Source organism: Anser cygnoides, chromosome 1 (genome assembly GCF_040182565.1).
Source record: "Anser cygnoides isolate HZ-2024a breed goose chromosome 1, Taihu_goose_T2T_genome, whole genome shotgun sequence".
NCBI classification, from domain to species: domain Eukaryota; kingdom Metazoa; phylum Chordata; class Aves; order Anseriformes; family Anatidae; genus Anser; species Anser cygnoides.
In genome coordinates, this window is record NC_089873.1 from 69,948,147 (window position 1) to 69,971,396 (window position 23,250).

Here is a 23,250-nt window from a genome sequence, read left to right on the forward strand (position 1 = left end):
GACCATACATCTCTAGATTCTTTCTAGTGCTGTATAAAGCCTGGCAAGTATTACCTTGTCATATTAAGTTGTGAATGTTTGAGTTCCAGAGCCTGGTCAGGGACAATTTGATGGGAAATTCCCAGCATGTAGCTCTCTTTCTATAGGGATTCTCCAGATCCCAGCATAACTTTAACCTATTCCTGTTGACTTAAAGAACATAAATTTTGAGTGAATAGATGCCTGTTAGTCATAACTTTTTCATACAATTAACCCTTTCAGGTTACATGCCATTGACAGATAGTTTCTTCATCTTGAATTTAATGCTTCTGTACTTAGAGCTGTGGGTACATAAATTGAATCAGTATGTATTTTTACTGATCTTGTTGAACACAATTTCATTTGGCTGGTGTCACTACACTTCATCCTCTGTGAGTTTCCACAGTTGTCTCTCCTCTTGGTTCCTGTGCATGGATTAATTCAGAAATAGGAGCAAAGTGCAAGAGAAATGTCTTGTAGAAAGAAATTATGGGGACTGTGCTGAAACTTAAATTAAATTAACTTTCTAGTCAGTATCTCTCCCTTCCCCTTCCCTTTCCCCTGCCCCAGGAAACAGAGCTGAAAACACAACAGGGGACCTAAAAACGTCCCCTAATCTTGGTCTAGCCAGGGAAGTAAATTTAGAACTCCATTACATTACACTTCCTATGGCCCTGAGAGACTGATATGACAGCCAGGAATAGCTGCAATAGAGCAGTACTCTGGCCATATTTCCTCAGCCTCTCTCATACTGGGAACCACAGAAGGAGAGGTACTGAAGTATTGCATAGGTCCCATGCTGCCCGGTGAAGCCAGCTGCTCCAGTAGAGCCCTCCATCCTGCGTGCATGGGTGATTTACACCACCAGAAATTGTTAGTGTGAGTACAACCTGCTGAGTGGTTGCTTTTCAATAGGCTGCCTATATCAGGAGCTGGAAGAGTGATGAGTCCAGAGGCAAAATATATATTTTAGGCTGGCAAGTGATAACAGAATGTAGGTTTGGTGTGTACCTTTCTCTAGTATTTGTGTGAAGTCTACCCATAGTTTTTTAGACAGTTGCTACGGTTTGGTTAAAATCTATTAAAGATTCATTTTTCCTCCCTAGATCCTAAGGTAAAACTGTCCACTTTACCCAGTCAAAAACATTTTGAACAGCAAGTGATTTGTCTGTTTAATGAAAGAAAGCATTTGTCATATTTAAAAAGCAAACTGCTAAACCAGAGAACAGGATACAACAGCTAATGGTATTAGCTGTTTCAGTTCTAAAGCCTGAAATGAAACAAAACATGAATCTGTATTAAGGTGTTTTGTTTTATTTTTACTTTGCTTACACTGCTTTCCTTTTATATGCTCATGGGAACAATAAATTCAATAAATAAACATCTGGGGACTATGTAAGGTGTATATGTGCCCATCCTTGTATGACCCCAAAAGCCATAAGTGCCTCTGGGAGGAGAAAGGAAAAGCAAGTTCTGACACCAGACCCAGCTGTCAGCTCTGTCCTTTTCAAGCACTTTTATCGTACCTTTGTGCCCATGAATACTGTAAATCAGGGTGCTCCTGGGTAAAGTAGGAAGATTTTAAAACTCCTTTCCTTACAGTGACTATGCAAGATGCAGGAAAAGCAGGATGAGATTGAAAACTCAGTTACCTTTTTTTGTGTGTTCTTGTTATTTAGAAACAGCTGATTCTTTTTGTCAACAAACAGAAAACATGTATATTGGAAGATTTGTTGTCAGGTGCCCAGGGACATTAGGAAAAAGAGTCCCATCAACTTTTAGTGAACTTGTTCTGCTCAACCTTAGAAATGTTTTAGATATTCTTCCTCTAAGAGATGGTCTAAAAAGTTCCATACCATGCTCAGTGGAAACACTGTTCATGTTTTCTTTACTGTTTCTATAATTTGTGGAAATGATCTGGTGTGAAATTAAATCTGCTTCCTTCTGTGTCTCTGTCCTTGCCCTTGCCAGTTCTTCTTGCCTTTTCTCCCCTAGCCAAAACCTGTATTACAATAAAAGCAAGGCAGCTGTTTGCAGCTGGAGGAGAAAAAATATAGATTAACTTCACTCCTGCATCTTAAGAAAACCTATTCGTGTCCTTGTGGAGATCATAAATAACATTTGGTTTCTGCTTCAGCCAGTCACTACCTGGGAAGATGAACTGCATACTTCACTTCCCATTTTCTCTGGTTGTTGCTAGTGAAAGATGAAAACAAAGCAATAAACTCACTAGGACTGCAAAAATGCTTCAGAGTGCCAGGAAGTGCAGGGAAGATACAGAGGGACGTGTCCTCTCTAATTGTAGTTTACAGTTACTTCTCTTTGAGCATGACTGTGTAGCCAAGGAGTCCTTGCCTTAGAGAAGTGCTGGTGAGTCCGTGTGTGGCACGGTTCTGGGCAAGGGCTGTGGCAACATGCATTCGTTACTTCTCATCCGGGGGTTTCTGCCTGTTGTGCTGGCCCACACAGCCATGAAGTCTGACTTGGCTCTGCTTGACTTATGTTATTTATGGTATAACTCTGTGTAAACTAAATCTCAGGGATGTTAAGTTTGTCCAGGTTGAACAGCTCATTTGCTTTGCATTAACATAAGTCATATATAGAAAGCCCCTGATTCCAGACCCACATTGAAAATACACCAGTGCATTATCTCTTGCAGCTGCTGGCTGATGAGCCAGTATTGAGTGCTGTAGTACCTACTCTGCCTTTTTGATGATTAAGTGGGCATAGGCATTCACAAAATTAAATCAAAACATCTTAACCATAGTTTCTTAGCTTAGGAATTGGTTTCTTTTTCTTTTTGCTCCTTATATAATCATTGGTGAGAGAGAAGTTTAGGCTTTGCATTACTGTTTGAAGAAGCAAACCATGAAATCCTATCAAATCAAAGTAGGCTCTGGCTCACATATCCAGATTTAGAGATGTAATATAGAAAGTGTGAGCAATTAGGGAGCTCCTAAAATACAAGCCTATTTAGGTAAGTATATGTAGCTAACCAAGTTTGAAGTTGTTAACAGATGGGTGTCCAAACAAAGGGATGGTGTGAGGATCACTCCTAGTAGAAGCAAGCAGAATTTTGTTTCTCAGGCAGAAAGTTTAATGCATTGACCTCTTACAAGCCGAATTGTTTATTCAGTTTTTTCAAAGTCTGCTGAAATAAGATGGTTATCTTCAGAATTCTACCCACTGAAATTTGTGGATTTTTGTAGTTTCTTTGTCCTATATCTTCTATCTTTTGTGAGCTGGAAGGAAAGCAGATTTTGTCTAGAAGGGAGCTTGCTCTGAACTTTCAGTGTCTTCTGCTGAGTTAGATATAATCTTTGGATATGGAAATGATCCCTGACCTATCAACAACTTAGTACAATGACAACTTAAATGTATTCGGAAGAGTACTGAATTTTTGTACACATAGAATATTTTAAAGTGCTTTTTATATAGTTCATTTCAAGTGGTTAAAGAGTGAAAGTATGAGAAATGTAAACATTGTTGACATGAGCTGTTTTCTATTAATTAATTTAAGCATATCAAGCAGAATGCTGTTGCCAGCACTTTGCATGCTGTTCCCTTTCTCCAGGAGCTTGTTTGCCAGATACAACACAGGTTAGATGGTGGGAAAAATAATCAGGGGAGTCAACTCCTAATCTAAACTACTACTGCTATGTATGTGTCTGGCACTGGCATACCTGTGAATTAATTTACAAGAGCAGCTAGTTTTCCTACTTAAACACAAGGAGCTAGACTGCTGAATTACCTCACTGAAGCGATCCAGTAGGTGTATTTGGAGCTTTTGGGTGATAATGCTAAACAGACTCTCCACACTGCTTTATGCCTTTTTGGATAACTGGGAATCAAAGACTATGTTGCTGGCTGTGTACTTGCAGCCTTGCTCCTTGGCATCCAGCCCTGGTATTCTTTCGTCTCAATTCTGCATAGCAATTATCACACTGGCTAAGCACAGAGAAGGAGCAAAAATATTTTGAAAAAGAGTAAAGGAAGAAGTAGAATTAAGATAAACATTTACATAACTGGGAAAAATTACGCAGGAAGGACTGGAAATCTGATGACATTCTGTTTACCTAGTGCAATATTAAAACAGTTTGTGAGAGATACAAAACAGAACACTTCATATAAATCACAGTGAATGTAAGGACCTGTGAAGCGAGACAGCAGACACTAAAATTATCAAGCTGGCTCAGCATAATAAGACTGACCTTCCTCAAGAAAATATTTTGCTCAATACCTTTGCTAAAGCTCTCTTGACAAGGGGAAATAACAAAATTGCACAGCTTTATGACAAGAAAAGAAATTATATAGTCTATATGCAACACCTACAAACTATGTGTCAATTTTAAGCAAACCTTGGTCTTGTTATTCTCTAAAGGCAGGTCCTTATGAGACTAGAAAAGTCACATTCTTGTTTCATTTTTGTTAGGATACTGTTACTAACATTAGATAATCATTCAATGTGTTTGTACTTTTCAGCTGTTTTAGCCAATAAAGACAAAGTTGTGCAGAAAGCTAGGATTTATACTGACCAGCTCGTATGCCTGCTTGAAGCAAAAAGGCTTCAGTGCCCCAGAACTTTGTTTGCCCCTCCAAGAGACCAGAACCCCTTCAAAGAGATGTGCCCTGAAAAGGTAGAAAGGACCTTCTTTTTTAAAAAGCAAAGGCTTCATTTGAAAAATTTGGCTCCCCTTTCTGAAGCTAATCTGATTTTTTCATGCTCTTAAATTAGATTATGTGCATGTTTTCTCTCAAGATTTCATTGCAATCCTAAACAGGATTTTTTTCAAGAGTTAAGGTTCAGCCTCAGTATTGGAGGAGCTGGCAAATGTGGAAATTGATATTTCCTTTTTTGGCTGGGTTAGTCCAGCGTCCTTCTTGATTATAACGTGTGGTGTGTGAAAGCGAGCATTAAACCAATCAGATAGGCAAGGCTGGAAAGAGAAGTAGCTGAAGAGGTCTGGGAAAAATACACAATTGGGAGATCTGAGCAAAAAAGAAGTTGGGGAATTATTAATGTCCAGATAGATTATAAATCCTTCTCCAATGTGAATGGACCACAGTGACCACAAATTTCACATTTTCAAAATAAAATACAGAAATCACTTCTTTAACCAAAGCTCCTTAATAATAACATAAGGCAAGCATACTCATTAAAATAACATAACCACCCTTCTCACTGCCTGGGAAGAGAGAGAGAAATAGTTTTATGCACACCCTAAATTTTATAATAAATACCATATAAGAACATAAGCTAGATAACATATGTCATGATAAATAGAGTCTAGTCTACCAGGAGGCATTTATTAATGAAAGCTACAGTGACAGCCAAAACAAACAGGCCTCCACAGAGCTCATGTTTCTGCTTCGTGTTCTTTATTTGCCAGTGATGTCTTGAGCTCTGCACAGAGCAATGAGACATATAGTAGCCAAATGATAACTCAGAAGATGGATGCAAGCTACTCGGTTACACCAGTAGATATGGATACACAGGAAAGTGTCTGGCACTAGACAAGAGCAGAGGAGAGAAAAGAAAAGGAAAGCAAAGCTAATGAGGCACAGTGACCATGGAAGCATGAATACTGTGAAGGGATTCCTGGGAGGAGGAAGGACAAGTTGCCTGAGTATTGGAGCTGATTTGTTCAGTTTTTGTGGGAAGGAAAACTAACTGTAGATCCCACTCCGCTGTCACTTCTGAACATCTGGACAGATTTTGGACTTGCATCCAAGCACTGCAAGTTCTCCTTTACTTGTTGCAGTTTCTTTGTCTGTCTTATGTGTCTTTGCTTGCTCTGGTAACAGATGAGGATGCACTGTTTGAGGATTTACCTAAGCGAAAAGATTCTGGACTTTCTTAAGTCAACAGGGAGTTGCTTTTTGGATTAGTACTCGTGACCAGTGTGGCACAGTGCTTAGCCCTATTGCTAGTAGTAAAATGTAAATGCAGCTTTCTCCAACCTGTCTTTATCAAAGCAGTGGTGTTAGAGCACCAAGAGGATGTCAGGGGATTTTGGGTGCTCTAAATAGGTTCATATTTTATTTTATTTTATTTTATTTTGCTTGAAATTTTTAACCTTTGGAAACAGGTTTTATTTTCTTTATTTTATTTTATTTTTCCATTTGTAAGGAAATAGTTGGTTCTAAGACCAATAAAAATGTAATTCCTTCATAAGACCTAAAGCTGAGCCTTTCCCAGTAATGTTATGACAGGTCATTGTTCTGTCATAAGATTACTTTTTTTTTTTTTTTGGTGTTAAAATATAAATAAATAAATAGGAAAGTTATACATGTCCCCAGGGCACTCACTCAGCTATGAAAATACAAAATACATTTCTCATCACAGAAAGGAGAATGGGGATATGTTTGGAACAATAGTATTTGATTTCAGAAATGCTGTGATTTATTAAATGTGGCAGCTTCAGATTTTTGAGGCATGCATAATATTATATTCATCCCTCTTTTCTTCCTGGAAACAGATACAATTTTGGTTGATTTAGGACACAATTTATATGATGCTGTATGTTAGAGGAGCAGGGAAACATAACTCATAACAATTTTCTCTGCACTTCCCTGAAACAGATTAATAATTGACTCTTACTAACAAGCTGGCTTCTACTTTAATAACATGTTTTCCAGATATGGTTTATCTCTTTCCCAGAGACTAAGAGCCATGTGCATACTGCAAAGAGCAAGAGGAGGATTCTTGCCTCTCCAGCCAGCTGATACTCAGGTACAGGACAAAAATATGAAATGTGAAATGCTTTTGTCTCAGTATTTCTTCTTTAAGACACGGTATCATAACTCAAGGCATTTTCCATTAGGACAGTGTTAAGTAGCTGTTATCAATAACAAATTAAGAGTACTGTAGAGTAATTCTTCCTTAGAAATGACATTTGGAGAATTTTCTTCTTAGGACATCTCCCTCATGCGTAGTTTCCAGGGTTTCACAAGCCACCTATGGTGTTACTTGTTCTCATGTAACCCTTCTGCTACAAAATCCATGAGGTGCTATCAGCAGCCTCCTGACTTTGCTGGTATTGATTGAGCACCTCCCCACTGGCACTTGGTGCAGCTACTGTCCCTCAACTGACCGGTGGCAATTGCTGCTGCGCACGGCCTACCCAGCTGTCTTCCTAGCACCTACAGGAGACTGGCTGTGGCTAGGACATGTGCTTCACATGCAGGATGGCCCAAAGAAGGACAAAGAAGGGAGCCCGACTTTGGAGAGACAACTGTTGGAAAAACAGACAAAAGCTACAGGGTTTAGGAACCCCCTACCGCAGGTAGCTTTCTAGAGATTACCTCTGATAGATCATTTATTTTTCACATAAGAAACTCTTCATTGCAATACACAGAGCTGAGTTTGCTGTTGGAACCATGACTTGCTGGTGTGTTAACAATTTTTGACACTTGGAAATAGAACATCTAAAACTGATTGGTGTTGAAGCTTATGTTGGGGAAAAAAAAAAAAACAAAAAACCACACACACACCACAATTCATATCTGATCTCTTGCTCAGCTTTTACACTTGGGAGGTCTCTGGCTTACTGTAACCATCAGATAAAATTGGCTGCCAAAATCAAAAGTCATAACAATCTACTTAGCAAACATGCCAGATTTGCTGGAAGAACTAATGCTTGGTCTTCAGATATCTGCCTATACTCTCTGTTACTCAGTAAAAGAATATTGTGCTCCTGGTTAGGCTTGCTTCTCTCCATATTCAGCTGGACCATTTTCTTTGTCCTACCTGAGACTTTGTGGGCCTACATCACTTGATGTATGTAAGAAAGATTGTCCTGACTCTTGTTTACTCTGAAAGCACCTCCACCAAAAATGGTAGCCTGGGCTTTTGCCTTCCTTTTTCATGTGAGTCCCTTAGTTCTCTTTAGCTCACTTCAAATCCTGCTCTGCCCCACAACATCCACGCCCTGGAAGCTTGCTGGCAGAAAATGGTTCTTATCCTTGTCACCTATTAAGGGATGAATCATCTTCCCATTGAAAATGTTACCAAAGGCCAAAGGTTGTGATCTGCCACATCCACTCTGTTCCTTCCCACTTGCTTCAGTGTTCGGCAAGGCCTGTGTGATGATACCAGCAGCCAGAAGGGTTGTTTTGGGACAAATGGAGCGGCAGATGTAGCCAGCAGCAGGCTATGACTCACTGCACAGAAGAGTCCTCATGCCACGCTGGATGGGGTCTTGGCATGCTCAGTTCTGTGACTGGGAATGTCATGGCTGGCTTTGGCTAGATGTGCACAATAATTACTGAGTGGGTTAAGGAGGAAACATAAAATAACTGGAGCTTCGGCCTTAATGAAAGCAGGGCTATTTTGTTTCAGTGTAACTGCTTTCCCTCAAGCTAACTCATATATGACTTTTTGTAGTTGTAACATGACACTCACCCTGTTTCACCCCAGAAAGCTGAATCTCCTTTTTACCATGCCACTTCATCATCCAGTTGTTGTTTGTATGCATTATGTGAGACAGTGCTTCGACACAGAAGGCGGAACTGATCCCTGTTGCAAGTACATTAGCTTGAATGGAGCTACCTCCAGAGATGAATGTGTATAAAATTCCCTTAAAACAGATCTTCAGTGTTACTTTAATCAGAGTATTTCATATTCATGAATCTCTGTGTAAAGAGGGCTGCGTAATTAAAATCATTCATAATACTGCAAGGTATTCAAGCTAAGATAAGGAAGATGATAACTTGTTAAAGGCACAAATTGATCTCCTGCTGTGATTAGGAAAGTTTGATCCACTATGCCTGTTCATGGATTTAATAGTTGTAATGCAGTTCTCTGAGTGCATATTACAATAACAACAGTTTCTGAAAAATAGTGTCTTCATTCTGCTCAGTGTTGATGGCTGTAATGAATGCTAAAGCTCAGTAATATGTAACAAAATTGCCTTAAATCAATGCAGTGCTTGCCTACAGTACTATTCTTCCCTGAATACTGGGAAGAGACAAAGAATTTGGAAGATAGACTGCTGTTCCTTTCCTTACTCTCAGATTCCTTAAAATTCCTCAACGCATGAAAATACATGCACTTTTTTTTTTTTTTAAAGGGGAAAAATCTTCAGCAGGTATAATGCATATATACAGTCTCATAGTTCCTACCTGTTCCATGCAGAGCTAGGCAAATATAACTTGCTGTGGGAAAAGAGAGTTTTGTCTTTGTAAGTCTGCAAATGGTACTTATGGAAGAGGTTTAAAAATACGTCTTCAATGTTATCAACACATCACATGTTTAATAATCAGCACTGTATTCCCTTCTGGGTTAAGTTATGAAGGAACAAAGCATTCAGCAAAGCTGTCCTTGCTTTCTCTAAATTCCATAGCAACATACTATGAGATTGTTCAGAAGAGAAGCTCAAGAGCTGATTCAGGGCTGCTTCTGAATCAGTTTATCTGTTTTTGCAGTCTGAGACCTCTGCTTTAGGGAAAAATTTGGTACTTTCCTTAAGAAAATTCATCTCAACAAGAGGCTGTTGGATAGGAAAACACCGCCTCCTCAGCCTCTTGGTGAAGTGCAGATCCAGTCTGCAGAGGGAGCAGCAATTTTTTTCTACCATTTCCTTGCACACTGATTGTGATATCCAGGAGACAAACCCTTCTTTTCCCACTGCAGCACTTCTGAATGAATTGAACCTTCTCTCTTTAAGGTCTATATGGGACTTGTGTGTCCCACAGCCTATACCAAGTCCCCTGTTTCCTGAGAACATTAATTTTTTGCATCACTTCATAACAAACGGTTTTTCTTTTTTTTTTTTTTGTATACTGTTCATTTTTTTTATTTTAACCTCACAAATATTTGTTTTCAGTTTTAGTGAATGTTAACTAGCAGTTTCTCTTATACTGCAATTTAGGAAATATAACCTGATTTTTGCCATACTTGTTTCTATTTCTAGCACAAACACTGTTCCAAAGGACACTGGGAGACCTGAAAAATGGATCTATTTCTTTATAATGTTGTTTATATCTCTGCACAGTGAGACAGACTGAAAAAAACACTGTTCCAAAACTTTCACATGGACAAAAGGATGCATTTCAGTTGGAGACTAACAAATTTAGATACCTTAATAGAAAGGTGTAGCAGGTAAACTAGAAGCTTGTATTTCCATTTTAGTTAATAAAGGTCTAGCAGTGCTGTCTAGAGCAGAGTGCTGATCAGTTGACTATAGTCTTGTTTCATGCAGAGGTACTAGTGCCAGTGTAAGCTCCCAGCAGTATCATACCTGACCTCCAGCTATTCCTCAAGGAGAGTCTGGCTCTCATGTTGCTCCTGTGACACTTCTGCCATTCCCACCTTGAGGTCGCTGATACTCTAAGGCATCTCATGTGGCAGTAGTCATCTATGCTTGGACAACCTAACTCAGCCCTAGATCTCCACTTTGGGATGAGTATTAGGAGACGTTTCTTCTCAGAAAGAGCAGTCAGGCATTGGAACGGGTTGCCTAGGGAGGTGGTGGAGTCACCGTCCCTGGGGGTGTTTAAGGTTGGATGTTTAAGGTTGGATGGTACTAAGGGACATGGTTTAGTGGGTAATGTTGGTGATCGGGTGATGGCTGGACCAGATGATCTTGGAGGTCTTTTCCAACATTAATGATTCTATGATTCTATGATCAGTGAGCTACTTTGGTGACAGCTCTCAAAAGTCACATGAATGATTTGCCTGGCTCTCCACTAGTTGTAGTTGGAGCTGAGTCTTATTCTGCAGCAAAATCCCGCAGAATAAGGGTTGAGTGTGAGGAAATCTCCAAGGTGACTCAAAAAAAATATCATATTTTCTCTGATGTTTTTGTCAAATTCTAAACAAGATTAATGTTGATTTGCTGGATTTACCTGTTGGTGTTAAACTGCTGTCACCCCTCATTACTCCTGAATTTAGTGGAGGATGAACTGCCCTAGTGTTTAGCTCACAGCTGTGAGTTGGGTTGGTAAAGGATTTGGAGATTCTCCAGTGAAAGAGATTGTTGAATATAAGATTATAATGTTAAACAGAGCAATCCTTCTGCTTTCTGAATGCACTACATATTTAATTCAGACAATTTATATTAGTTGAGGAAGGACAAAAGATAATTGTACATTGCAACACTTACAGGAATAAATATTTTAACAAAAACAAAATTCTGAACTTTTTTCCTGACATGTAAATCCAACAGTGGTTTAACTTGTCAAATCTGTTCTCATGCCTAGAGAAATACCTTTGCAATTTATTAGTGCTTAGGTGCTTTACAAAGCATACACTGGCCAAAGAGAATGATCATATATATGGTGTTATGCAGTAATGAAGGTTTTGAGTGAAAATTAAGATTTTGTCATAGAATTTTCCATTAAATGTAATGGAAGATGCAATGGTTAAACCACTCATACTGTAACCCTCATTTTCATTAGAAGTTCTACTACTACTTTCTTTCCCTGCAGTGAGGTTTCTGCTTTTTCTTTTTTTGTTTTCTTTTTTTTTTTTTTTCCCCAGACAAATACCACAGTGACGAATGTGGCAGAATAACTTACAAATATAATTTATAATGAATTTCTATCTTTTTTCTCTTTTTTCAAATTTTTTTTTAATTCCTCCTCCATACTTCACCCAGTCTTATCTGATGACATTTACAAAGACATAGACAATAGATGAAACAAGTCTCTTTCTCTCTCTCTCTTTTTTTTTTTTTTCCCCAGAGGAGTCTAAGCAAACCTAGAAACTAGAAACTAGAAAGCTTGAATAATTTGATTCACAGCTGCTCATATATTTATATCCCTGGGCATTTCCCAGTTCTGGAAAGAGGGAGACACACCAACATATTGTGGCACAGTCACTCTTTTTTAATGGTATTCCTGCTTTAACCTCAAAAGGGAGAATTTGCCATCTAGACAAATGTCCTAACCACCCAGATTTATTCCAGTATGAGGTGTTCTAAGTTTCTATGAGAAGTTTTAAAGTCTTGGGTTTTGTTCTGAAGAAATGCTTTGAAGTTTTTAACTTGCTAAGCTATTTCAGGACAAATAAATGAATTTTCACTCTCTGAGCATTTCCTTAGATTTTATAGGTACGTCGATCTTTTTGTTTCTGAAAGCAATTATTGTTAAAATGCATTTCTAAGTAGTTTTCCAAGCATTAAACTTATTACTGGCAAACTAGTTCAACCATAAACAATTTTTTTGTGTGTGTGTGTGTGTGTGAATATGGGACAGTGAACTAAGATTTTATCTAAAGACCTGTGCTTTGGAAGAAGATAGAAGAGTTTATTTTCTGGTTGCAATTTTATTTGCCTCTATGTTTTTCTCAGGAGGACGAGGATTATTATAGCTGAGTAGAAAAACATCTTTCTTCACTGATTTGAAAGCAAAATATAAAACAAGCTGGTGTTGTAATGAAACTTAGCCCATAAATACAGAAAGAGAAGAAGAAAGGAATATCCTCAAATCAAAAAAAAAAACCCTCCCTGCCTCCCTCCCTCCCTCCCTCCCTTCCTTCTTTCCTTCCTTCTCTCTCTCCCTCCTTCAGTCTCGATGACATTCAGTGGTTGATTAATGTTACATCGGGGCACGTTTTCTTTAGCTACATATATTTCTTTAAACTCTATTCATGCCTTTCTAGATGGTGACAAAAGCTTGCATTTTTCTGCTGACTGTTAGTGTCTTGGGGCTATTCTCAGTGTGATGAGTGATGCTGTGATTGTCCATTCTCATCAGGCAACATCAGAAGCAAGTGCTTTCTATGGACTATTTCTTGTGCCAAACAATGTGTGTTACTACTCCAGCTCTTCAACTTCCGTCCTTCATTGAGATTCATTTGGATCTGCCTAGTTGTCCCTTGAAGATGAACAGTTTATGCTATTATGAGATACCTCATTCCCCTGTAATCTTTCTCCTCTTACTCCCATTTGTACAACACATGCTTAACATTCACAGACAAGCATTTTTCTTTCTCCTTGTAATTCATGCACCGAATCAGGCTGTGCAGAATCTGTTAATGTTTCTGTTGCTTCTTTTTTTACATGACCTTGCATAGGTGACCTGGCCTTTCAGTATCTTAATTGTCTCATCTCTCTAATAGAAAAAAAATGCATTCCTACCTTCCCTCATTACTACTACTTCTCAGTCAAACCAGCCAAACATATGAGTGAGGGAACTGCATAGTTCTCAGGGTAGAGTCCAAGTGACAGTGAAGAGGAAAAAGTAGCAGCCTAAGGGAACCTGAAAAACAGAGAAGTCATAATATGGTGTTCAGCCTGCATGGTGTGCTGAAGCTCATGGACTGCCTGACTCCTCCTTGTTGCACTCCCATTTCTGCATTTTGGTTAGCCTTCAATATGATGTCTTCATCCAGAAGCAGTACAGGGCTGCTTGCACACCTCTGGATCTGCTGGAACTGGTCTCTTCTACCTGTATTCAATAGCAGTGCCTGTAAAGTAGAATATGTCAGAAGAACAGTCAAAATGGGTATGCCTGCTCAGGTACTACTGATATACAGAGGTCAAATGCTAGAGAATTATGTGTGTTGGAATAATCCAGATTGGCCTCACCAGTGCTGAGTAGAGAGGAAGGACCTTCTTTGTCAACCTGCTGGCAACACTCTTCTTAACCTAATGCAGGATGTGGTTGACTTTCTTTGCTGGAAGGGCACACTACTGGCTCACTACTTGGTGCCTGCCAGGACCCTAAAGTTCTTCTCTGCCAAGCTGTTTTGTAGCTTGTCAGTCTCCAGAATGTACTGGTGCATGGTGCTATTCCTTCTCAGGGGAAGAACTTGGCATTTCCCTTTTTTGAACTTCACGGGGTTCTTCTCTGTTCAATTCTCCAGTATGTTTAGGCCCTCTGACTGGCAGCACAACCACCTTGTGCATCAATCCCTCCTTCCAGTTTTGTATCATCTGCAAACTTTTTGAGGGTGCACTCTGTCCATGTTCAACAATATTGGCTCCCAAAAAGACCCCCAAGGTGTAACCATAGTGACTATCCTCCAGCGGGACTTTGTGCTGCTGATCACAACCTTTTCTGCACAGCATATTAGTCAGGTTTAAACACACTTCACCGACCACTTATCTAGCTTGTACTTCTTCAGCTTATCTATGAGAATGTGTTATGGGAGAAAGTGTCAAAAGTGTTGCTAAAGTCAAGATAAACGACGTCTGCTGCTCTCCTCTCATCCACTAAGCCAGGCACATCACTGTATGAGTCTATGAAGTTGGTTAAACATTTCCCCTTCATAAATCCATACTGACTATTCCCAGTCACCTTCTTGTCCTTCATACGTTTGGAAAGGTTTTCTGTGATTATTTGCTTTATCACCTTCCTATGGACGTAGGTGAAGCTGACTAGCCCACTTTTCTCTGGATCCTCCTTCTTGAAGATAGGGGCTTTGTTTTCATCGGCTCCTCAGGTATTTTCACTGATCATCATGGGTTTTTTTTGAATATAATTGAAAGTGATCTTGCAATGATGTCAGCCAGCTCCCTCAGCACTCATAGATGTACCCCCAACAGGTCCTGTGTACTATACTGTGTACCTTGTCTATATCCAGTTTGTTTTGGTGTTCTCTAACCTTATCCACATCCACTGAGAGTAAGTCTTCCTTGCTCCTGACTTTCTGGTGTATTTCAAGAGCCTGAGATTTCTGAAACCAAGTCCTTCCAGAAACGACTGAGACAGAGAAGGCACTGAAGACCTCAGCCTTTTCAATATTTCCTGTTACCAGCCCCCATAACCAGTCAGCAGCAGGGTCCGTATTTCCCCTCGCTTTCCTTTTGCAGATGATATACCTGTAGAAACCCTTGTTGCCCTTTTCTTCCTTCATCACAGTCAACTTCAGGTGAGCTTTCCTTACTCATTCCTTGCAGATTCAAACACTGTCTTTTTAATCCTCATGGATAATCTGTCCCTGCTTCCACCTCTTGTATATTTTCCTTTTATGTTTTAGTCTAGTCAGGAGCTCCCTGTTATCCTTGAAGGCCTCTTGCCACCTCAATTTGATTTCCTCCTTGCCAGGACAGACCATGCTTGAGTTTGGAAGAGGTCATCCCCTAATATCAACCAGCTCTCCCAGACCCCTCTTCTCACCAGAACTATCTCTGATCATATTCTTCCAAGCAAATCCCTGAAGAAAAGAAATTTCTCTTTTGAAATCTGGGTGCTGTGATCCTGAGAATACAAGACTTTTTCTGAAAAAAAAAAGGTCTCTTCCTGATCAGGCAGTCTGTAGCAGAAATTACAACAACGTGTGTGTTAGTCTGTCCTCTAATCCTCACACACAGGTTCTCAGCTGGCTTACCATTCCTACCAAGACACAACTGCTTGCCCTTTCACAAATCTCTCACATAATGGAAACAACCCTCATTGTCATCCTGGTTGACAATCCTTCCTGAAGGACCTGTATCAATCAATTGCAGTACTACATTTATGTGTGCTATCACGCTACCTGTCTGTGGCCTCAGTGAGTTTGTAGCTCTGCAACTACACACAAACCTCTAAACCTGTTTGGTCCCCACGCTGTTTGCATTAGTGTACAGACATTTCAAAGAGGCATCCAGTTATGCTGATTTCCCAGAAAAAGCAAGAGCGTCCCTCAAAATGTTGTCCTTTTGGCAATTCTTTATTTGTGTGCATACACCTAGCATGAACCTCCTTCTGCACTATTTTGGTGCTTCAACTCAGGAACAATCAAACCACATATGTTAATTCCTGATTAACTTAAGTGTGGGTCATAGATTTATTTCTAATTATAAAAATACTAATGAATATTCAGGAAAGGTGACTGACTTGCATTTGCCTATTTTAGTAATCACCTTTAACTTTTCTAACATCTCTGCATTTACATTTCCAACCCTATAGCTAAGTTGATTAGAACTAGCTGTGGTAAGAACTGTTCTGGCTCACTGCCCATGAATAATATTCCACCATTTCCTGAGGGGAAAGTCTTGTAAACTTGTTGCCATTTGTCCTCACATCTATTTGCAGCTCCTTATTTCCCTCGAGAAGCATCCAGGACCATTTGGAATTTGTATTTTCTGATGTCCTCACTGATCTCCATCCCTCCCACCCCCCTTCCCCTCCATTTCTTGGAAGGAGTAGCTTATGAAGACAAATCTCCTGTGTTGTTTAATTCTATTATTCGGTAGCATGTGTCCATTTTATTTCTACTCATCACACAGCATTCTGTAGCTCCTCCTTTTTCATAACTTCTTTAGAATTCAGCCCCCTGTAACACTTAGAGATGCATAAACATATAAAAAGTGGACACTTTATCATGTTATAGATCTTTTCTAACTTAACAACAGATTCAGATATCAGATTATCACTAGGTAATGCACTGACATACATGTCCCTGAGGGAGATGATTGTGAATTGCTGGAGAAAAAATGATCTAGATTAGCCTGCCAAGTATGTGGTAGGTATTAATCATCATCAAATAGAAGCTGAAATAAGATTTTGCTCAGAAAAGCAGCAAGCTGCATTTCAAAAGCTTGTCCCTTTGTCTGCAGAATTATTGCAGCATCCAGTGAACTTTTTTTTTTAACTAAAACAACTTTGACAGCATATTGATCTAATAGTTCTACATTTGCTTTCTAGCATTTAAATGTTTTATCTTCTCCCCAGAATTCCTCTCTAACACATAAACACATACAGATTTTGATAAAATTGGTCTGAACTCACAAACAACTTCTATCACCTCCACTGAGAGATTTCATAGTCTATTCTCTCACTCACAGATATTTCCCATTATTGAAAATGATAGAACCCTAGAACTTCACTAGAACAGAGTTTCCTTAACATTCTTTGTATTCTCTGCCACTACTGAATACTTAGAATAAATGTTAAGATGTTTTTCTGACATATTTGAACTTAAATCAGGAGTTTAACTGAACAATTGCCTGATGGATTAGGCTTAAAAGGTTATAGTAAATGGGGTTACAGCAGGATGGTGGCCAGTCACTGATGGGGTTCTCCAGGCCTCCATTTTAGGGACAGGTCTCTCTGATATTTTTATAAATGATCTGAATGCAGAAGTTGAATGTAAACTAAGTAGGTTTGCAGATGATACTATATTAGAATCATTAAGTTAGGAGGAGCTGTTGGCTTTCGTGGGAGTAGAGAGGCCTTGCAGAGACATTTTGATATATTAGAGTGCTGAGCAACCACCAACCATACGGAATTTATCATGAACAAGTGCTGTATTCTGCACCTGCGATGGGGTAATCCTAGTTATATGTTCAGACTGGGGGGTGAGAGGCTGGAAAGCAGCCCTGTGGAAAGGGTTTTGGTTGAAGATAAGCTAAATATGAGTTAACAGTGTACCCTGGCAGCCAAAAGGGCCAACAGTATCCTGGGGCGCATCAAGTACAGCATTTCTATCTGGTAAAGAGGAGTGATTGTTTTGCTCTAATCTGCGCTGGTGCACATTGAGTGCTGTGTGCGGTTTTGGGTGCCAAAATATAAGAATGACATAAAACTATTAGAGAGTTTTCAAAGGAGGGCAACAAAGATGGTGGATGGTCTAGAAGGCAAGGCAGTAACTTAAGTCATTTGTTCAGCCTACAGGAGACTGAAGGGAGATCTCATGGCAGCCTACAGCTTCCTCATGTAGAGAGCAGAGGGGCAGGCACAGCTCTCTGCTCTCTGGTGGCCAGTGACAGGACCTGAGGGAACAGCATGGAACTGTGGCAGGAGAGGTTCAGGCTAGATATCAGGAAAAGGTTCTTCACTGAGACGGTGGTCAGGAACTGGGACAGGCTCCCCAGGGCAGTGGTCATGACACCAAGCCTGCTGGAGCTCAAGAAGTGTTTGGACAATGCTCTCAGACATAGGGTCTGGGTTTTGGGTAGTCTTGTGTGGAGCCAGGAGTTGGACTCCGTGATCCCTGTGAGTTCCTTCCAACTCGCGATATTCCATTCCATTCCAATTGTAAAATAATATCTTCTCATCCTCCAAGAGACATTACTAAAATATTCTGAAATTCAAGTAGATATGTAGATTAAAAAAAATGCAATAAAGAGCTAGGAGTTTTTATTTGATCATATTAATGTGATCTTACACATATCCATGTGTAAGAAATCAAGCAGGGAAGTAAGGAACCAGACATGGCTGAGCAAGGACCTGCTGGTCAAACAGGTGTAGGAAGGAAATGCACAGGCAGTGGAAGCAGGGACATGTGGCCTGGGAAGAGTGCAGGAATGTAGTCCAGAAGTACAGGGAAGGGATCAAGAAAGCCAAGGCACAGAAGGAACTGAACTTGGCAATGGATTTAAAAATTAAAAAAGGCACTCTATAGGTACATTGGTCAGAAAAGAAAGGCTCAGGGGACTGTATCCCCTCTGGAAAATGAGAAGGGAGAACTGGTAACAACAGACATGGAGAATGTTGAGGTACTCAAAAGTTCTTTGCCTCAGTTTTAACTGCCAGTTAGTCTTCCCCTCCAAGTAGGGGCTGAGGGAGCAGAGTCCCTCCTACTGTAAAGCAAAGAGCAGTTTTGAGACCACCTGATGAAACTGAACAGGTACAAATCTACAGGGCCTGATGACATGCATCCCAGGGTCCTGAGGAAACTGGCTGATGGAGTTGCCAAGCCTCTCTCCACCATATTTGAAAAGTCCTGGCAGGCAGGTGAAGTCCCTGGTGTTGCATTAAGGGGTGTTAAGGGATTTACCATTATGGGTCTGGTCGGATTCAGGGTACTGAACTATCACGGTCACAGATTCTCCAACAACTTAACATGCCCTTACTCTAGTTGCACTAAATGAGAGCTATCACAGCTAGGATCAATGCTATTAAGTGCAATTTATTACAGCAACAGGTACATAGGTTCTTTGGATTGTCGGTGATAATTTAGCGTCTGAAAAGCAAGCTAGCATGCGTGAAATACTCAGGTGCACAGCCTGGAAATTAACGCGTTAAAAGGCACAAAGACTCTATAGAGATTTCTAAGTTTCCACGGAGACACCCAGTAAAACCAAGTGTTCAAATCTCACCCAAAGGCATCCCAATGGGGGGGGGGGGGGGTGTGTGTGTGCAGAGGCTCAGCCCATCGACTGATCCCAACAGTCAGGAGGTCGATGGTATATTCCCTCATGATGGTATCTTCCCTAACATCCCCTCTTTCAGGCCAATTTATATTATTTTCTATCTTTTAGGTGGAGCTTGAGTGACTCTCGTCAAGCATATCTTAGTTATGATTGGTGAAAAGTTTTCCTGTCTCTGTTTAAAGATTTTGTCTCTGAGAAATTCAGAGCACATCCTCAGTGAGGGGTGGTCGCACCTTGGAGGCGGGTAGCTTTTGGGATGGAGGTGTGTTTTGGTATTATAATGATATTATAATGAGCTAAAGTACACCAGAATACAGCATTTTTTCAAAAACATGACAAGTCATTGGCTCAGGGTAGCAAAAGTGCGGCTTACCTGTCTCAGTATGCACAAGAACAATTGAGTCCCCCTCTTGTCACAGAGCCTAGCCGTGGTGTCTCCACTCCACTCTACACTCCGTACTGTTCCTTAGAGTTAGCACACCAGGTTTCCCTAGTGCGGTAACATCCAAGGTTGGAGGTATAGGGAACGCTCAGGTAATGCAGCTACGCCCTACCCTGAAAGCCTCTTCAATGCTGTACATTTTCTTTAAAAGGTGAATATTAGTTTTATTTTTCTAGTTACTTTAGGCAATTACACCACACCTGGTGATTGGAAAAAGGGAAACATCACTCCCATTTTTTAAAAAGGGTACAAAGGAAGACCTGGAGAACTACAGATCTGTAAGCCTCACCTCTGTGCATGGGTAGATCATGGAACAGATCCTCCTGGAAGCACGGTTAAGGCACACACAAGACAAGGAGGTGATCTGAGACAGCTTCACCAAGGGCAAATGGTGCGTGACCAATCTGGTAACCTTCTCCAAGTTCAAGGTGCTGCACCTGGGTTGGGGCAATCCCAGACATGAATACAGACTGGGAGAACTCATTAAGAGCAGCCCTGTGGAGAAGGACTTGGAGGTTCTGGTGGACAAAAAGTTTGACGAGCTAGCAGTGTGCACTTGAAGCCCAGAAGGCCGACTGTATCCTGATGGCTGGGCCTTCAACAGAGACCAGCAGGTAAAGGGAGGGGATTGTCTCTTTCTACTTTGTCCTTGTGAGGCCCAACCGGTACTGCATCCAGGTCTGGGGCCTGCAGCAACAGAAGGATGGGGACCTGTTAGAGTGGATCTAAAGGCAGGCCATGAAGATGATCAGAGAGCTGGAGAACCTCTCCTATGAAGACAGGCTGAGAGAGCTGGGGCTGTTCCTCTTGGAGAAGAGAAGGCTCTAGGGAGACCTCATTGCAGCCTTTCAGTACTTAAATGGCACTTAAAAAAAGATGGAAAGTGACTTTTTACACAGGCAGATAGTGAATGGTTTTAACCCAAAAGAGGGGAGAGTTAGACTAGATGCTGGGAGGAAATTCTTCACTCAGAGGGAGGTGAGGAACTGGAACAGGTTGCCCAGAGAAGCTGTGGATGCCCCATCACTGGAGGTGTTCAGGGCCAGGTTGGATGGGGCCTTGGGCAACCTGATGTATTGGGTGGCATCCCTGCCTATGGCAGGTGGGTTGGAACCAGATGATCTTCAATGTCCCTTCCAACCCAAGCCTTTCTATAATTCCATGATTCAATTTTTTCCTTGAGCGGACTTAACACAACTAAATCTTGGATACCATATATCACTTAATTTGTCATTTCTCACTATAACTATCTTAACCATTTTTGATATCAGCACAGATATAACTCTGCCTTTCTTTAAAATAGTTGCATCAAGTGTTACATATGCTTTCAGAGAAGGAGATCTAATCATGCTGATCATGGTAGAAGCAGCAGGAAGCAGATCACAGTATAAATAGTGTCATCAATAGAAAACAAAAGAAATAATATTATGTTGATATCAACATCCATTAAATTTGAAACATCTTTAAATAAAAATTGTGTATCTAATAGTTTAAAACTGTATTGTGCATGCCTCTCAAAGACAGGGAACTCAATATTGTTAACAATTTGCCAATAAGATTTAGCCAGGAGTCACCAAAAGTCACAACTAATTTTGTTGTGCTCCTTCAAAGTCGATTTCCTTTCAGGGAAAAATCACCTGTCAAATAGAACAAGAGCTGTTCTAGAGAAGCAGGATAATCAGTTAGTGAACAGACAAGTAACGTTAGTCAAATTATCTTATCCATTAATATAATATTGCAAAGCTGCATATACTGTCCATTACAGAGCTTTTCATGTCTTATATCAGTCATTCTTGAAACCTGCTAGGAGGAGGTGTGGATTGCAAGTAACAATTTTGCTAGCACAGCTGAAGAATGCTATTTTATTTGAATAAATAATGGTGTTATACTGTAGAGTCCAGTTGATTTTCTAGCTGCAGATGGGTACTGAATAGTGCAGGGAGAATAAATCTAACAACTTTGGGAGTTTTGTGCAAGAGAGTTGTGTTCTTACATACATGACTCTCTGAGGATAATGTCTACATCTATGTAAAATCTTCTGAACTATTACCATAATGACATTACAGTTTTTAGTTCCTGCATATCAGTTGGTGTGGAGATCCTATGTTATTCTGCTGACAGCATTCCCACAAACTATACAACACAGATGTACATAAAATACATGACTGTTTCCATTTAGATTTGCAAGTACTTACACCCCTCAAAAAGAAGGTGAGAAGATGGCTACTTAAAAAGCTTTTTCTTTCTTTACATCAAATGCAATAGGTGAATCCAATGGTGAAACAGATGAAAATATTACTGTATTCTGGTCATGTTTATAAGGTACTGCTAAGTACTGATTTTTTAATTTTTATTTTTATTTTCTTAAATATCATGTAGAAGACCTGCTGAGAATGAATTATGGTGTGTGTGGCCACATTAACATCAAAGGATTTGTGTAGCAGTAGCTGGAAGCAGAAGTTGGTTTGTTCTCCTGCCAAATGGATACATATCGACTTGCACTAGGCTTATTTAATACATGGGGACCAAACTGTGTTTTTGCTGAAACCAGTGACAGAACTCCCATTGACCTAACAGGCTCTGGAATTAATGCTCTGTTTCTCTGAAACTTATGTTTTCAGACCATTTATAAATGGAAACTTTTTCTTCTTGGTCAACGTGGTAGCAACTTTTCAGAACATCATGGAGATCTACGAAGTAACTGCAGATTAATGTGACTGAAAATGAGAAGATAGTTTGACCTGCTATTTGTTGGAGAGGAAACTTGAAGTAATGAGACCAGAGTGCAAGAAGGCCAACAGAACTAGAAGAAGGGCTGCTATTTGGAAACAGCATGGTAAGGTTGTTGTAGGCGCTGCAGTTCCAGAATTACTGTAGCTAAGACATGGTTTAGTAAGGGGGGTATTTCTTCTTCATGCTTTTCTTTTTTTGTCTACCTAACAGCTCCTGAGAGAGAAAGTGTTGGTCAGACAAAATTGCTTGAATGCAATTGAAGCTGGAAAGTGTTTTGCTCTAATGTTTCTTTATAAAGTTCACACAGGAATTGTAATGAATAAGTAGAATGGGTAGCTTTCCTCAGATAATGGAGTAATACCACAGTTGCCCTTTTCCTGTTCTCTCTGTTCCCTGGAAAATTATGTGCATCATAACATCTTCAGAGATGACACTGATGCCAGGTCACACAGTCTCTAGCTGAGAAGCGCTGATGTACAGTGTGAGAATAGGTAATGTTTCTTTTTCATTGCATAGCCAAAATAAGGCAGAGGTATACTGCAGACTCTTTCCCACTTATACTCTGGGGATTCTGAAATATTTCACTTTTCCTGGTGGCTATATGCAGCAAAACAAAACATCAGGCAGTAGTTTACATTCTTGCTGTTTGCTTTATTTAGCACCAACCCTGAAGTGACTCTGGGCATTTATAAAAAGAGAACTCTCACAACACTAAGCCCATGTGAAAGATGGTGTTGGCTCTCCTCTGTGGAGATTAAAAAACAGAGGCTGTGCTGTACAGTGCCAAGCCTAACTTCATGGCTATGGCAAGCCAGAGAGCCTGTTTTCTGTCCCATCCTCATCCGTGTAATGCTCTCTCTACAAAAGCGCATTGCGGGTTAATGGTATAACATTTCCCAATGACCTTTCAATTCATGTGAATTCAGTGGTCTGAAAATGTGTCTGACACTTAAAAATAAGTCCTGAATCCAGATCAAAGCAGGACTCTCCTTCCTGGGAGAAGGAAGTATACATTGCAAAATGGATCTGAAT

At 40.2% G+C, this 23,250-nt stretch overlaps 1 long non-coding RNA gene across 1 annotated transcript in view; it reads left to right on the forward strand.

Annotated features, from left to right (window-relative positions):
• The first annotated feature begins 533 nt into the window (after nt 1-533).
• LOC106031057 (uncharacterized) overlaps nt 534-23,250 on the forward strand; it is a 66,872-nt gene continuing 44,155 nt past the window's right edge. Inside the window, exons 1-3 of the long non-coding RNA XR_010832360.1 lie at nt 534-897; nt 6,658-6,751; nt 22,107-22,321. This is a non-coding gene — a long non-coding RNA (uncharacterized lncRNA). The remainder of the gene's footprint in view (nt 898-6,657; nt 6,752-22,106; nt 22,322-23,250) is intronic.